Genomic DNA, 17585 nt, shown 5'->3' with positions numbered 1-17585 from the left:
AAAAAAACAGTGACTCCTTTTCTTGACTGCTAGCGTCCCAACCTGAGCAACCTGAAGTAATGGGGTGTGAGCATAGTGCTTAGCAGGACTGCAAACCTGTCCCGGATGGAAGTGTGCCTCTGCTGAGAGACAGGACCCCTGAGCCCACGGAGCTCAGGGTGTGGGACAGGAAGTCTAAAGCCTCCCAATGGGCCACAGGGAAAGTTGACAAAAGGGGCTGTTTCTACCTGTAAGCCTTGCTTCCTAGACTCATGTACCGTGTCTGTTGGACACAGAGCTATACAGGGTGAGGCAAAAGTAGGTTTACAGGCCCTGGCCGGTTGGCTCAGCGGTAGAGCGTCGGCCTGGCGTGCGGGGAACCCGGGTTCGATTCCTGGCCAGGGCACATAGGAGAAGCGCCCATTTGCTTCTCCACCCCCCCTCCTTCCTCTCTGTCTCTCTCTTCCCCTCCTGTAGCCAAGGCTCCATTGGAGCAAAGATGGCCCGGGCACTGGGGATGGCTCCTTGGCCTCTGCCCCAGGCGCTAGAGTGGCTCTGGTCGCGGCAGAGCTACGCCCCGGAGGGGCAGAGCATCGCCCCCTGGTGGGCAGAGCGTTGCCCCTGGTGGGCGTGCCGGGTGGATCCCGGTCGGGCGCATGCGGGAGTCTGTCTGACTGTCTCTCCCTGTTTCCAGCTTCAGAAAAATACAAAAAAAAAAAAAAGAAAGAAAGAAAAAAGAAAGGAGGTTTACAGTTGTATGTGAAACACAACGTTTATTCTTGCTTTATTATTTATTAATTATAGTATTCTTTTCCATATGAACAACTGTAAACCTACTTTCGCCCCAGCCTGTAAAATGACTGTGAGGACATGCTGCATTTACACCCTATCCTTACAAGCTCCAGCTCCCGGCTGGCACTCATTTGTGCTTTCACAAGGTTATTCTATCACTCTGCGAGGCAGGCAGCTTCAGGGTGGTGTGGTATTTGCTAAGTCCAGTAAATCTTATAATCCTGTATTCACTTCCATACCTCCTTTGTTGTAAAAAGGGCTCCTTGGTTTGAGAGAATGTCATGCAGAGCCTGTGCTGGTGGATCAAACTCTCTTCCACCTGGGGGAGAGTGGTGCTGGTTGATGCCCTATAGGGAGATAAGGCAAATCCACACCAAAAATGTCTGCTGATTCCAGGGGAAAAGGTATTGAAGAAATGTTTGCAAGTGTGCCTCCGGAACTTAAGAGGCCTAGCAGATGTTGTACTTACTTCTTAGTGATAGAAGGTTTGAAATGCAATAATCTGTTCTTTAGTTTAGACTTATATTCCAGCATGCCCCAAATTAATGGACTTCAAAAAACTTCATTATTGTGACAAGCACCTGAATCTTCATAGGGTTTTTCTTCCACTATCTAAAGCACATGCATCTACCAACACTCCAACATACTTGCCATTTCTTATTCATCAGTCTGATTAATGTGGTGTCATTGATAGAATGAAGGTGATATGCTACAGAATGTCCAGATGATGCTTGTCCCTTTGGACTACATTATGTTAGAGAGGGTGGGAGAGTTGATATAGCACTCAGACTATTATTATTCTAGTTAGCATGACTGCATCCCTGTCCTGGATAGAAGTGCTCCTCTGCTGAGAAACAGGACCCCTGAGCCCACGGAGCTCAGGATTGTGGGACAGGGTTGTGTGCAAATTGTTTCTGACCCTCCTTTCTGTGAGGAATGAAAGAGGACACAGACACCCAACTGATGCTCATATACCATGTGCCTGGGTTGTGTCAGTCTAGCAAAGATACCACACCTGGCACAGCTACTGCAATTGGCTATTACTTGATGGAGTTTGCAGTACTTCATTCACTCTAATCATCCAGGATCTGCATGGTTTCTTAAGATGTCAAACAAGACTGACAGTAAATGAAAGGGAGACATGATAGGGACCACCTATACCCTTTAAGTCTTTAAGGGTGGCATTATCTCTATCCCTTGCCTCCTGGATATAATATTGTTGATTTACTCTCTTGGCCGGGGTTGAAGGATAACTTCAGAAGCTTCAACTCGGCCTTCTTCAATATAATAAGACTTACCCCACAGGCCAAAGAAGCAGTGTGGAAGTTCTGCCAAATACCTATATCTCCATTCCAATTATACATTTAGAGCCCAGGAAAGTGACCACAGAGTGGATCTGTGGACCCATTGTGAGTCAGACCTGAGCCACAATTTCATTTATTCCTAGCCTGTCTACACCTTACCCGTCTACCATAGCAGAGGACCATCGGTCTCTAGGTATCAATGTCAACTTGAAACCTATCGCTAACAGATCTCAAATGTTTGAGTATTCTCTTTTTTGTAATGTATGGCCTGAGTGAATGGCCTTAGGTCCTTTGGGGAAGGACTGGAATAAACATTACCATATACACTCATATACATTTGCCATGCTGTTACTGGGTGCTTCTTCCTGAGGACCTAATCTTTTTTTCAAATTCGTGGCTTCTAAGTCTAAAACCTGGCTCAGCTCCAAACCTTGGTCAGAGGATTGTGGCTTTTTATTAAGGCATGTAGGCATGTGCACACAGCTTCCTGATCATCCTCCTGCAGCTACTTTCTGATTTAGTCCCTTTTTCTTTCCTTAGCAAATTCAGTACTTCCCTGTCCAAGTTGAAGTTTGGTTTGACCCTACCTGTTAGGATCTGGTGGGGGAGTGGGGTCTACATGGTTTTGCAAGGCCAAGGCCTCTCTGCACTGCCTTCAGGTAAGGGGTGGAAACTCTAATAGAAAGAAAAAGATATTTTGCAAGCCTAGACGTTTCAGGAAGAGCTAGGTACATTGACTCAGAATTTCTCATCTCAAGTTTTAGGGTCTGATTCTTTTCCCGATCTGAGAGAATTTGGCATAGTGAAATTTGTCATATAGCCTTAGAATATCAAATTTCATGCAGTGGCACATTGGATAAAACATTGACCTGGAATGCTGAGGTCGCTGGTTTGAAACCCTGGGCTTGCCTGATCAAGGCACATATGGGAGTTGATGCTTCCTGCTCCTTCCTCCCTTCTCTCTCTTTCTCCTCTCTCTCTGAAAAATAAATAAAGTCTTAAAAAAAATAATGGACTTGACCAATACTATAAAAAAAATTTTGCTGAGGCTGAAATTTTAACATTTCCTATAAATGCACTACTCTTTTTTATGTGCTTTGTCTTTATTTACTTGACTCTAAGAAAAATCACAATTAGTTCAAATATTAGTACCAGTAGTATAATCATAATAATTTCTAGTTTTTCAAACAAAAGAGTCTCCCAAGTTCTAACTGCTCAGTTTCCCTCATACTTTCAACCTCCTTCCTTTTCCCCTGCCCCTGTATAAATTCTGCTGCAAAGCCACTCCATGCCCCTTCTTCTCCGGCCTTCCCACATGAGCTCAGCCACAGTGGCGGCCACAGCTATTCTGGAGACATTAAACCAGCAGGAAGATGGTTTTGGTCATCCAGAATTTAATCGCAACTTTGCACACTCAACTTCTACTATAAAATCATTGGGAGCTACAGACAATATCTATGTGTTGTTTTGTTCTAGAGCAAGCCCACGTCCACAGCATAGCACTGCTTTTAACACCGAGACAGGAGAATCCAGAGGCAAGCCCAGGTAAACTGCGCTAACATGCTTGCTTGCTTTGTGATAGTACAAGTAGTATTTTTCTTGGCTAGTTGCTTCACAAAGAAAAAGAAAACTTTTTTTTTTTTTTTTTTTTGTATTTTTCTGAAGCTGGAAACGGGGAGAGACAGTCAGACAGACTCCCGCATGCGCCCGACCGGGATCCACCCGGCACGCCCACCAGGGGGCGACGCTCTGCCCACCAGGGGGCGATGCTCTGCCCCTCCGGGGCGTAGCTCTGCCGCGACCAGAGCCACTCTAGCGCCTGGGGCAGAGGCCAAGGAGCCATCCCCAGCGCCCGGGCTATCTTTGCTCCAATGGAGCCTTGGCTGCGGGAGGGGAAGAGAGAGACAGAGAGGAAGGAGAGGGGGAGGGGTGGAGAAGCAAATGGGCGCTTCTCCTATGTGCCCTGGCCGGGAATCGAACCCGGGTTCCCCGCACGCCAGGCCGACGCTCTACCGCTGAGCCAACCTGCCAGGGCCTGGAAAACTTTTTAAGACACCAAAATGTCTTATAAATCTGCTACTAACAGATTTAGATTACCATCTTTGTAAAACTTTATTGTTGCTAACAATCAGACCTTGGGGGGGCAGGGGGAAATATTCAGCTATGAAGATCTCTGCATTATGAGGACATATATTTTCAGATAATGCTATAAAGAAAAGCATTATCTGAAAATATAATCATTAATATATAATATATAAACACTAATACATCATTTAGACTTTATTTGTCCTGTTGATTCATTCATCTAAATGCAAATTTGGGCCCTGGCCGTTTGGCTCAGTGGTAGAACGTCAGCCTGGCATGTGGATGTCCCACGTTCAATTCCCAGCTTTCTTTGTTTTATACATTTTAAATAATATATGAACACCCATAAACACATCATCTAACACAAACAATGATATTAACAATAACATATCTATTTCTATGCTTTCTCCATACCACCCTCGCCACCTCAGGTTAACCACTATCCTGAACTTTGTATTTAGTGTTCCTTTGCTTGTTTTGGAATGTTACAAAAATGTTATTATACTATATATAGTTTTCTGGGAATTTTTTTTTTCACTCAGCATTTTGCAACAGATTCATCTGGGTGTTGTATATATCTGTATTGTCACTCATTGCAAGTAAATATTCCATTGTGAGAATTGACCATAATGTAGTTATCTATTATTCTATAATTGATAGTTTTGTGTTTCCATTTTGAGGCTATTAAGAATGGTGGTACTAGGAACATTCTTCCTAGTCTTTCTATAGCAGCAGGTAGACTTCCGGCAGAAACTCTTGCTGCCATCACACTAACCCCAACACCCACAAGAGTCATTGATGGGCTCCCCTAAAAGGCTTAATTTCTCTCCCCGCTCCCTCCCACCACCAGACAAAGCCAAGACACCCTAGAGAGGGGACATCTAAAAGGGGCAAGCACTCTTAAAAGGGCAGCACTTGGCAGCTAACGTATTGGCATAACTAGCCCCTTCCAGAACTATTCTTTTACCTCCAACCCCAGACTAGCTGCTTACTTTGCCTACTTCTGCCAGAATTTTTAAAATATTTTATTTGAAAAACAAATTCCTAAACAGTTTGATTTCAATACTTTATTCCTAGTATTTAAAAAATTAACTGCAAAGAGAATTTTAGATACTGATATTTATTCCCACAGATATTCTTTAGCACTCACACTTGACACTTTGCCACAAATTGAAAAGAACTCCTTGATTGGTGCGTGCAAACACACACACACACACACACACACAGAGTCTGAAAAATCCAGTAACAATCGCTACTTACAACCCATTTATTTCCTCACACTAAGAAAAAATTGAACTGGATTTAGCATGTGGGATGAGGGTGAGGGTGGTGTCATAGCTTTGCCAGAGCCCCTTGATGGAAAGGTAGGCCTGGGGTCCAGACGGCAGTCTGTGAAGAAGTGGACAGGAGGGAAGGAGTAGTTGTGGGGTGGAATTGCCTCTATTCTTTCTGTGGGAGAAGGAGAAAAAGAAGGACGGTGAAGTTTTGTTTGTTGGTTTTAAGAATTGAAAAGTGGGTGTGGGGGTATGTACCCAGACTAGAAAGAGAAAGAAGAAGGGTGATTCTGAACTGTGTGGGCGGCTATGGAATTTGCCAGCACAGGTGAAGGAATTAGGTGGCAACCAGGAAAGGGAGGTCACTTCCTCTGGAATGAGCTGCACTGATGGGTACAGATAAAAATAGATAAAAGTGTGGGCTGGGGAGGTGTGAGATGTTTAGGAAGTTCATGCTGATGTTCTCAAAAGTCTCTGTGAAGAGGGTCTGGAGAGGATGCCACTGGTGGAAGGGTGTGAGGATTAGGAGGAGACGCGGCTATATTAAGCTGTTTGGGGCCAGGGGCAGTTGTTCCGCCAGGGGAGGCTCCAGAGGGATTGATGAGGAGTGCTCCGGCTCCTGCGGGAGGAGGAGGTAGTTAGTGCCCTGGCTGCGTGTCCTCCACCAGGGACCCCGGTTGTAGCCACACGAGTGAGGAAGAGGCTGACAGAAGCCAAGGGCTGGGGAAGATGGAGGGCAGGGGCTGAGTGTACAGAGGTGCTGCCTGGGCAGCGGGGGTTAAAGGGTGCTCCTGCTCTTCAAGGATTCAGGCCTTGGTGGATAGCGGGACTGGGGAGTGTGCGTTCAAGAATTTGAGACCATGGCTTAGCGAAGTGGCTTCTCTTCCTCCTCCCCTTAACACTGGTAGTCTGAAAAGAAAGGCACAGGGTGGGACACATGGCCAACTCCCGGGCTGTTTTCAGTGAGATGGTCTCCAGTTGGTGGTCCCTGTTGTTTCTCTTTCCTAAGAAGAGGCAGTAGCTTGAAAAATTCTAATTAAAAATAAATGATTTATGTAATTTGAGGTCTTTGGACAATGGGGACACAGAAAAAGATCTTAAAATACTGGTAAGAACAAAGCAGTATTGACGGAGGGATTACAAATAATTTGGGCACTATTCTAACTTAAGTTTAAAAATCATTATAAGACAATACATAGGCTATTTTTTCTTCTTTTCCTAAATTGCCCTAAATATTTTATGTTTGCCTTTTTTTTAGTAAAAGGAAATAAAATGGGTTATAAGTAGCTAATTGTTACTGGATTTCTATTGCGTGCATGTGTGCGTGTGCGTGCGTGTGTGAGCTTGCACACACCAGTCAAGGACTCCCTCTTAGCTGACCTGTCTATGGCAGTTGACAATATTAACCACTCCTTTCCTCTTGAAATTCTTCTCTCCTGGCTTATAATTCCTGCTTCTCCTCTTAATATATACGGTCATTTTCTTTTTCATCCCCCCTCTTCTTTCTTTTGCCTTCTGTGCTGTTGCCTTCCTCTTAAAATGCTCATGCTCCCTATGACTCTAACCTTGGCCCTCTCTCAGTACTCTGAGCACATTTTCCTTAGAAAGTACCACCTCTCTACCATCCACCCTGGAGCCCCAACTCCCCCAGAGAGCTACAGGCCGATAAAGCCAACTGTGTCAGGGGTGTCTCAAGTATAACAGTCTCACACTAAGTTCACAATTCCCCTTATTCCACCCCCTGCCAGCCCATAACCCTGACCTTCTTCCTGTTTTCTAAGTGTGTGGAATCGCCATCTGCCTAATCTCATCTCTGTTTTAGTCTGTCTCCCCTCATCAAAGTGAGGGGCAGTAGGGCATCATAGTTAAAAGCTAGACCTTAGAGTTAGATATACCAGGTTTATTCTCTCACTCTACCACTTACTATGTGGTCTTCCGCAGCTTGTCTGTGCCTCAATTTCCTAAGCTTGAAAAGGGGGATAATGATAGTATGTACCTCATACAGTTACAATTTCACCTAATACACAATTCATTTTTATTATTATAATTAAGCTTCATGAAGGCAAAGACTGAGTTTTCTTTGGATTCCCAGTACCTAGACAGTGCCTAGCAAAAGGCACTAAGTATTACATGAAAGCTATTTCACATGTGCATGTTTTTTTAAAGAAAAACTTAAATCTAATATGCATATTTATAAATTTTTACAAATAAACCCGTAAAACCACTATCCATGTTAAAAAATAAAACATTATCAGCTCACCAAAAGTCTCCTCCCCAATAATCATGACCTTCTCCCAAAAGGTAACACTTTTTCAGTGAGAGAGACAGAGAGAGGGACAGATGGGGACAGACAGACAGGAGGGAGAGAGATGAGAAGCATCAGTTCTTCATTGCAGCACCTTAGTTGTTAATTGATTGCTTTCTCATATGTGCCTTGACCAGGGCGGCTATAGCCAAGCCAGTCACCCCTTGCTCAAGCTAGTGATCTTGGGCTCAAGCCACCAACCTAGGGCTTCAAGCCAGTAACTTTGGGGCTCAAACCAGCAACCATGGGGTCATGTCTATAATCCCATGCTCAAGCCAGCAACCCCACGCTCAAGCTAGTGAGCCTGCACTCAAGCCAAAGACCTTTGGGTTTTGAACCTGGGTCTTCTGTGTCCCAGGCTGACACTCTATCCACTGCATCAACACCTGCTCAGGCAGGTAACGCCTATCTTAACTAAATGTGTTGCTATACACTTATTCCTTCTAACTGTTGCATAGTGTTTGATAATATGCTTTCATTAATTGAATTCTTTTCCCGGGTTTCGGAATATTGCTTGTCAGTGTAGCAGGGCTTTTGCCTCTTCAGTACTATTCTCCTCTTTTTTTATATGGACAACTACTGTGCTCATCCACATGGCCAAGTGCTCTAGCCAGACACCAGAGGTGACACATGTATCATCTAAATCAATCATGGTGGTTTTATTTCCTTTATGGCCCTGTTCTGGGTCATAAGTCAATGAGACTTGAAGGCAAGTCTGTGCAGGATGGGACAGTGGGGAGGTTGTTCTGAAAAGGTTTCTTAGATCTTGCACAAAAACATAAGAAAAGAGGTCCACTTTTCTCTACCTCTGGACCGTGATGTAAGATTGTGATTGCTGGAACTGCTCAAGTCACTGTGAACAGGGACAGAGCTGAATAAAAGATGAGAAACTCTAGGTCCATTGTGACAGCACTAAGCCATAAGCCACTCTACCTTCAGATTTGTTAGATGTGAAAATGGTTTTAGTTGGATTTTTTTACTTGCAGCCAAAAGGGTCCCATTATAACAATAAGACATTAGCATTGGCTCATTTTTAAAAAGCAATTTTGCCTGACCTGTGGTGGCGCAGTGGATAAAGCGTCAACCTGGAAATGCTGAGGTCGCCGGTTCAAAACCCTGGGTTTGCCTGGTCAAGGCACATATGGGAGTTGATGCTTCCAGCTCCTCCCCCCTTCTCTCTCTGTCTCTCCCTCTCCTCTCTAAAGATGAATAAATTTTAAAAAAAAAATTAAAAAAATAAATAAATAAATAAATAAAAAGCAATTTAAATTTATAATGGGATTTTATAACACTGTTTCTCAATCCCTTCACATTGTTTTAAGCATAATATCAATATGATGCCCATTATTGGCTTTGAGGTTAATTTTGACACTGAACATCTAACAAATAGGTATCTCTTTCAGCTTACTGCACAGCATTGTGCAATTTGTTCATTTATAATTTTTAGAGGAATGCTTTTGACTTTGAACAGATATGATGTGCTAATTTAAGGATATCATAACACATTTTAAGTTAGTGTTTTAATTTTTATCTTAGAAAAACCATGGTATCTCAAAATTGTCTAAATTCTAGCAGTCATGTTTTCTAAATAAACATTTCATAAATTTTTAGAGCAACTTTGTTTAATTAATTTTAATTTTTGGATAGGTGATATATACATATTGATATAAGATCCACTATCATCTATATCAATTATGGGCAATCTTTTGAGCTTGTTGTGTCAAAATTCGCCAAAAACCCAAGCATAACTCAGGTGGTGTGTCACTTCGAGAAAAAAAATAATTTCACAATATTTATAGTTTAAATAACAAAAATGTATAATTGTAATATATAACTGTATTTAATATACCAAAATAATTATTTAACTTACCTGCTTAGTGACTTCTTTGTTCATCTGTCAGTCGGTTTCTTTTGTTGGTCTTGATATTATTTAACTTGTGTGGGGTGCCGTGAACTCAGATAAGTGAGGGGGAGGGGGAATTCTTTAACTAACCTGCCTATTAGTGACATTTTGTTACTGAATTTCATTGGCTAAATCTTCAATGGTCGGTATTTTGTACACTTCAAGCCCAAGCAAGCGCTACTAACTTCATCTGTCAATCTGTTTCTTTTGTTGGTTTTGACATTATTTAATGCTGAGAATAAAGTCTCACAAAAGTACGTAGAGGAAAAATTGTAAAGCCATTGTTATATTTTTCAGGGTGCTAAAAGTGTTTGTTAATCGGTTCTAGGCACTCTAAACTTCCGGTTCGTAGTGGCACTCCTCTTGATTCTCCAAGCGGCACCTGTCCAGATTCTCAAGCTTTGACCTCAAGTCGGCAAACACCTGAGCCCAGATATTGTCTTGAAATTCTGCAAGTTGCACCTTATGTAAATTAGATGGCTGCTGCTATTTCTAATGGCGGGAAACAGTAATTATCTCACTTATCTCAGTAATGATGGTCAATTAGAAATCCACGACACCCCAGAACAGTAGATTGGATGATGGTTGCTGTGGTTATGTGGTTGCTGGTAATGGCGACCACAGGGCCCCTAGAGATGTGTCCCCCATGGCATTACACTGTTCCCTGCTCTGCCGGCCGGAAGTGAGGTCAAAGATCCCCTAACAGCCTAACCAGAAATTCCAGAACTTGATGCTCTGTGCCGGAGTTCTGTTGTTTTGGCCTACAGACCTCCGGTACAGAGTGTCTACACTACAGCAAATGTTTTACCCTCGGCTACTGCACCTGGCCATGCAGGACCCGAGGATGAAACGTCCTTCTCGGCATGCGGCCCCATACTTCTCTGGTATGCGGCTGCATGAGGCCATGTGTCATCGAAAATGGCTACACGCATGTCATAGGTTCACCATCATGGACCTATATGAAATCTTGATTTATTTAACCAGTCTTTTATAAGCTAATTAAAATTTCAGTATTTTATTTAAACATATTAGAAAGTAATATAATTGCATTTTATGGAACACCTATTCTGTGTTAGGTACTGAAACTTTGTAAGCATTCTTTAATTTTGCTCCTATGAGGTACTTTTATTTTAATTTTTAGGAGAATGAAATGTGACTCAGAGAGGTTAAGTAGCTTGCCAGTTATATAGAAAGTTAGGAGCAGGGCTAGAATTTGAACCCAGACCTATCAGATTGTAAGACACACACACTTAGCCACTTTGCCATATAACTCCTCTAATTTTTTTACTGTGATAACTACATGCATATTTAAGGTTAGGTAGGAGGTTCTATAACAAAGGTTTAGCCTTTTAAAGTAAGCTGAAATAATAATAATATCTAACACTTATCAGACACTTCCTGTGTGATATGCAATTGCTCCAAATGTTTTAAGCATATTAACCAATTTACTCTTTACAAGTATATATTTGATAGATACATGAATTCACCAGAACTTCCAAGCTGCCCTTTAGCTGTTCTACTTGTCTATATCCTAACAACTCCCACTGCTGCTAAGGGTGGCTCTTTCCTCCACTCTTACCATCTGGAGCTCAGAAACAGAGAAACAAAACCAACCCCTTGTCCTTCTATTCTCTATTCACCTCTCAACCTACCTCACCCAATCAGGTGCTTTCTACTCGTGTGGGACCAACACCTATATGTGTCTCCCTACTAATTAGACAGAAACCTGTACCCTAGTCTATCTCACCCCAAATATCAACCTAATCCCACCCCATAAACCTCTTCCAGTTCCTAGTACACTACCCTAAGGACCAAATGAACTGTACAAGTAATCCCTCTTTTGTTGCTTTAGAAATCTCTACAAAAGTGGGTCCAGGGGCAGGGGGACTAGCCACTTTCCTGTCTTATTCCTACTCTCTCTCTCTCTCTCTCTCTCTCTCTCTCTCTGAAGCCCAGCGAATTCGTAAACATAGAATCAGTGTTTTCACACAAACTGGGTGTCTTGACTATTACCTTTTATTGGTCCACACACTCTATTTATTTTTCTAACTTTTGGACCCTGCCTCTTACATTTGTTCACTAGTTTCTTACAGAACCACATGCAGACCTTCGCCAATCAGAAAATTGGAAAAAACTACCTAACCCTACACACCAACCCTAAAACCTGCCCTCGCAAAACAAAGAATCTAGAACCCTATAAAAACACCCCTACTCCAACTGCCCCAGGGAGAGGTTCACGAAGGAGGCCCCCAATAGGGATAACGGCAGGAAGTAGCTCCAGAAGATGGCTGATCTGAGACAAACCTCCCTCCTGAACTCCATACCCTTTTCTTCCCTTCACCTCGTTTTTCTTTTATCATACCACAGAGTTAAGAAATGATGGATACATGAATTCACCAGAACTTCCAAGCTGCCCTTTTGCTGTTTCACTTGTCTATCTGACCCCACCCTTACCTACTGGACTATCGCCCCTGAAACAGAAAAGTTCTAGGAAGCTGGTCCACCGCCCTGAGGAGAAGCATTCCAGGAAGCCAAAATCGTAAAACCGCAGAAGGATGCATACCAGGACTTTTGACTCAACACCTACTTGCTTGAGACCCTCCTTTTAACCCTATAAATTCATCTTCCTATCTTGTAATGAGGCTCTTCTCCCTGGGAGAAGTGCCTGGCAGGGTTCCTTTCTTCCTTTCAATAAAGCCTGTTGTTACTCTGATCTTTTAGACTCCCATGGATTCCAACAATATTCAAATAAATATATAGCCAAGTTCAAAGCCAGAGGAACTTTTCGACCAGTTCTAAAATTAACTCTGATTGCCCTGGCTTAAGCCACTGCCCACTTCTGAAGCTATCCTATCGGATAGAAGATGAAATTCCCTGATTTTAATAAAGCAGATGAAATTCACTGATTGCCATAGGCCAGAGTCACTGGCTATACCTCTGAATGAAAGGGTGAGACTCCAGCCATATAAACTAGAATAGGGGTACAGCGATGGGTCCTCAGATGAAAATCTGAGGATTGGATGATGTTGTAGATGGTCCCCAATGAACCACACATCCTGCTACTCATGCCTTATGTAGTTCCCTCCTTGCAAAGCTGAGCCCTAGCACTAGATTTTTTTAAAAGACCTTATTTTTAAAAATAGTTTGAGATTTATAGGAAAAACGAGGCCATAATACAGACATTTCTCACACATCTCCTCACTCAATTTTTTCTATTAATAACATTTTATATTTGTGTGGTGTATTTGTTGCAATTAGTGAACACATATCAATACATTATTATTAACTAAAGTCCATAGCAATTTATTCATATGTTCTTAGTTTCTACCTATTCTCTTTCTCTGCTCCAGGATCCTCTCTAAGAGATCACATTACATTTACTTCTCATTGACTCCTTAGGCTGCTCTTAGTTTTGATAGTTTTTCAGACTTTCCTGTTTTGATGACCTTGACAAGTTTAAGGAGTATTATTTATCAAGTATTTTGTAGGATGTCCTTCTATTAGAACTTGTTTGTTGTTTTTCTCATTAGACTGGAGGTATGAGTTTGCCATTTTCATCACATCATGTCATTTTTATCACATCCCTTTTGATACAGGAAGTTAGTCTTTATAAGCAGCCCACACTTAAGGAGTGGGGCTCATAAAGTGGGGCATGAATGCTTTCCCTCCTTGAGAGTAGAGTATCTATATAAAATATTTAAAATTCTTTGAGGGAGATTTGTCTACTCTCCCCCATTTACTTATTTTTTCAATCAGTCATTTATTGATATCACTATGGGCTCAATAGATCCCTATCTTATACTTTGTGTTATAATTCAATACTATTTTATTTTGTTTTATTTTATTTTTGCTTGAATTGTTCCTGATTTGGCCATTGAGAGCTCTATCAGTTGTATCCCGAGTATGATTAGCTTTTTGACCAACACAATGAAACAAGAATGATACTGCATGACTTCTGAAGCTGTTCATAAAAAGTCTTGCAGCTTCTGTCGGGTTTCTTTTTTATTTTATTTTATTTTATTTTATTTTATTTTATTTTATTTAGACAGTTAATTTTAATGGGGTGACATTGATCAGTTAGAGTATATAAATTCAGAGAAATCATCTCCAGATCATTTTGACATATGATTATGTTGCATACCCATCACCCAGTCAAATTGTCTTCCATCACCTTCTATTCGGTTTTCTTATTGCCCCTTCCCTCCCCCCTCCCCCCTCCCTTTCTTCCTTTCCCCTCCCTCTGGTAACCACCACACTCTTGTCCATGTTCATGAGTCTCAATTTTGTGTCCCACCTATGTATGGAATCATACAGTTCTTAGTTTTTTCTGATTTACTTATTTCACTCAGTATAATGTTATCAAGATCCATCCATGTTGTCATAAATGATCCTATGTCATCATTTCTTATGACTGAGTCATATTCCATAGTATATATGTACCACATCTTCTTTATCCAACCCTCTATTGAAGGGCATTTTGGCTGTTTCCATGTCTTGGCCACTGTGAACAATGCAGCAATGAACATGGGGCTGCATGTGTCTTTATATACCAATGTTTTTGAGTTTTGGGGGGCATATACCTAGTAGAGGGATTGCTGGGTCATATGGTAGTTATATTCTTAATTTTTTGAGGAACCACCATACTTTCTTCCATAATGGTTGTACTACTTTACATTCCCACCAACAGTGTATGAGGGTTCCTTTAACTCCACAGCCTCCAACACTTGTTATTACCTGTCTTGTTGAAAATAGCTAATCTAACAGGCATGAGGTGGTATCTCATAGTAGTTTTGATTTGCATTTTTCTAATAGCTAATGAAGATGAGCATCTTTTCATATATCTATTGGCCATTTGTATTTCTTCCTGGGAGAAGTGTCTGTTCATGTCCTTTTCCCATTTTATTGGATTGTTTGCTTGTTTGTTGTTGAGTTTTGTGAATTCTTTGTATATTTTGCATGTTAGGCCCTTATCTGTGCTGTTGTTTGAAAATATCATTTCCCATTTAGTTGGCTATTTGTTTTGTTGTCAGGTTCTTTTGTTGTGCAAAAGCTTCTTAGTCTGATATAGTCCCATTCATTTATCTTTGCCTTCACTTCCCTTGCCTTTGGAGTCAAATTCATAAAAATGCTCTTTATGGCCAAGGTCCATGAGTTTAGTACCTATGTTTTCTTTTATGTAATTTATTGTTTCAGGTGTTACGTTTAGGTCTTTGATGTATTTTGAGTTGATTTTGGTACAAGGGTACAAACTGTAGTCGAGTTTCATTATTTTGCTTGTGGCTCTCCAATTTTCCCAGCACCAGTTATTGAAGAGGCTTTTTTTTTTCTCCATTGCATGTTTTTGGCTCCTTTATCAAAGATAATTTGACCATATATATGTGGTTTTATTTCTGGGCTCTCTATTCTGATCCATTGGTCTGAGTGTCTGTTTTTCGGCCAATACCATGCTGTTTTGATTATCAGGCTCTATAATATAATTTGAAGTCAGGTATCGTAATGCCCCCAGCTTTGTTCTTTTTCCTTAAGATTACTTTGGGTAATCAGGGTTTTTTTGTTTTGGGGTGGTTTTTTTTTTTTGTATTTTTCTGAAGCTGGAAACGGGGAGAGACAGTCAGACAGACTCCCGCATGCACCCGACCGGGATCCACCCGGCACGCCCACCAGGGGCGATGCTCTGCCCACCAGGGGGCGATGCTCTGCCCCTCCGGGGCGTAGCTCTGCCGCGACCAGAGCCACTCTAGCGCCTGGGGCAGAGGCCAAGGAGCCATCCCCAGCGCCCGGGCTATCTTTGCTCCAATGGAGCCTTGGCTGCGGGAGGGGAAGAGAGAGACAGAGAGGAAGGAGGGGGGGTGGAGAAGCAAATGGGCGCTTCTCCTGTGTGCCCTGGCCAGGAATCGAACCCGGGTCCCCTGCATGCCAGGCCGACGCTCTACCGCTGAGCCAACCGGCCAGGGCCTATTCAGGGTTTTTTATAGTTCCATACAAACCTGATAATTTTTTGTTCCATTTCTTTAAAAAATGACATTGGAATTTTTATGGGAATGGCATTAAATTTGTATATTGCTTTGGGTAATATGGTAATTTTGACTATATTTATTCTTCCTATCGAAGAACAAGGAATATTTTCCCATTTCATTGTATCTTTTTTTTATTTCCCTTAACAATGCTTTGTAGTTTTCATTATATAGATCCTTTACATTCTTTGTTATGTTTATTCCTAGGTATTTTATTTTATTTGTTGCAACCATAAAAGGGATTATTTTTTTGAATTCGTTTTCTGATTTTCATTGTTGGCATATAGAAAGGCAATAGACTTCTGTATATTAATCTTGTATCCTGCGACCTTATTGTATTGGTTTATTGTTTCTAATAGTCCTTTTATGGAGTCTTTGGGGTTTTCGATGTACAGGATCATATCATCTGCAAAAAGTGAAACCTTTACTTCTTCTTTCCCAATATGAATGCCTTTTATTTCTTTCTCTTATCTGATTGCTCTGGCTAGAACTTCCAGTACTAAATTGAATAAGAGTAGAGAAACTGGGCAGCCTTGTCTTGTTCCTGATTTTAGAGGAAAAGTCCTCAGTTTTTTATTTAATATGATATTACCTTATGGTTTGTCATAAATGGCCTTTAATATGTTGACATATTTTCCTTCTATATCCATTTTGTTGAGTGTTTAAACATAAAATGATGTTGTATTTTATCGAATGCCTTTTCTGCATCTATTGATAGGATCATATGGTTTTTATTCTTTGTTGTATTGATATGGTATATTAAGTTAACTGTTTTACATACGTTGAACCATCCTTGTGATTCCAGGATGAATGCCACTTGATCATGATGAATTATTTGTTTAATGTGTTGTTGTATTCAATTTGCTAGTATTTTGTTTAGTATTTTAGCACCTGTATTCATTAGAGATATTGGTCTGTAGTTTTCTTTTTTTGTGCCGTCCTTGCCATGTTTTGGTATGAGGGTTATGTTGGCCTCATAAAATGTGTTTGGAAGTATTGCTTCTTCAATTTTTTTGGAAGAGTTTGAGTAGAATAGGAACCAAGTGTTCTTTGAATGCTGATAGAATTCACTAGTATAGCCGTCTGGCCCTGGACCTTTATTTTTTGGTAGGGTTTTGATAGTTGTTTTTATTTCCTCCCTGCTTCTTGGTCTGTTTAGGTTATCCACTTCTTCATGACTCAGTCTAGGAAGATTGTATTGTTCTAGAAATTTAACCATTTCTTCTAGATTGTTAAATTTGGTGGCATATAGTTTTTCATAGTATTCTATGATAATTCTTTGTATATCTATGATATCTGTGGTAATATCTCCTCTTTCATTTGGATTTTGTTTATATGAGTCATTTCTCTTTTCTTTTTTTTTTTTTTTTTGTATTTTTCTGAAGTTGGAAACGGGGAGGCAGTCAGATCCACCCGGCACGCCCACCAGAAGGCGATGCTCCACCTATCTGGGGCGTCACTCTGCCACAATCAGAGCCATTCTAGCACCTGAGGCAGAGGCCACAGAGCCATCCTCAGCGCCCAGGCAAACTTTGCTCCAATGGAGCCTTGGCTGTGGGAGGGGAAGAGAGAGACAGAGAAGAAGGAGAGAGGGAGGGGTAGAAAAGCAGATGGGGCCCTGGCCGGTTGGCTCAGCGGTAGAGCGTCGGCCTAGTGTGCAGAGGACCCGGGTTCGATTCCCGGCCAGGGCACACAGGAGAAGCGCCCATTTGCTTCTCCACCCCTCCGCCGCACTTTCCTCTCTGTCTCTCTCTTCCCCTCCCGCAGCCAAGGCTCCATTGGAGCAAAGATGGCCCGGGCGCTGGGGATGGCTCTGTGGCCTCTGCCCCAGGCGCTAGAGTGGCTCTGGTCGCAATATGGCGACGCCCAGGATGGGCAGAGCATCGCCCCCTGGTGGGCAGAGCGTCGCCCCATGGTGGGCGTGCCGGG

The 17585-nt window shown here is 41.9% G+C and overlaps 1 protein-coding gene across 1 annotated transcript in view; it reads left to right on the top strand.

The window, feature by feature from the left end:
• PCSK1 (proprotein convertase subtilisin/kexin type 1) overlaps window positions 1–17407 on the top strand; it is a 464711-nt gene extending 447304 nt beyond the window's left edge. The window contains exon 15 of the transcript XR_010751134.1: window positions 17267–17407. The gene's annotated coding sequence lies outside the window, so the exon portion shown is untranslated. The remainder of the gene's footprint in view (window positions 1–17266) is intronic.
• The last annotated feature ends 178 nt before the right edge of the window (window positions 17408–17585 follow it).

Source organism: Saccopteryx leptura, chromosome 4, assembly GCF_036850995.1.
Source record: "Saccopteryx leptura isolate mSacLep1 chromosome 4, mSacLep1_pri_phased_curated, whole genome shotgun sequence".
NCBI classification, from domain to species: domain Eukaryota; kingdom Metazoa; phylum Chordata; class Mammalia; order Chiroptera; family Emballonuridae; genus Saccopteryx; species Saccopteryx leptura.
This window is presented reverse-complemented; position numbering and strand designations above follow the sequence as displayed.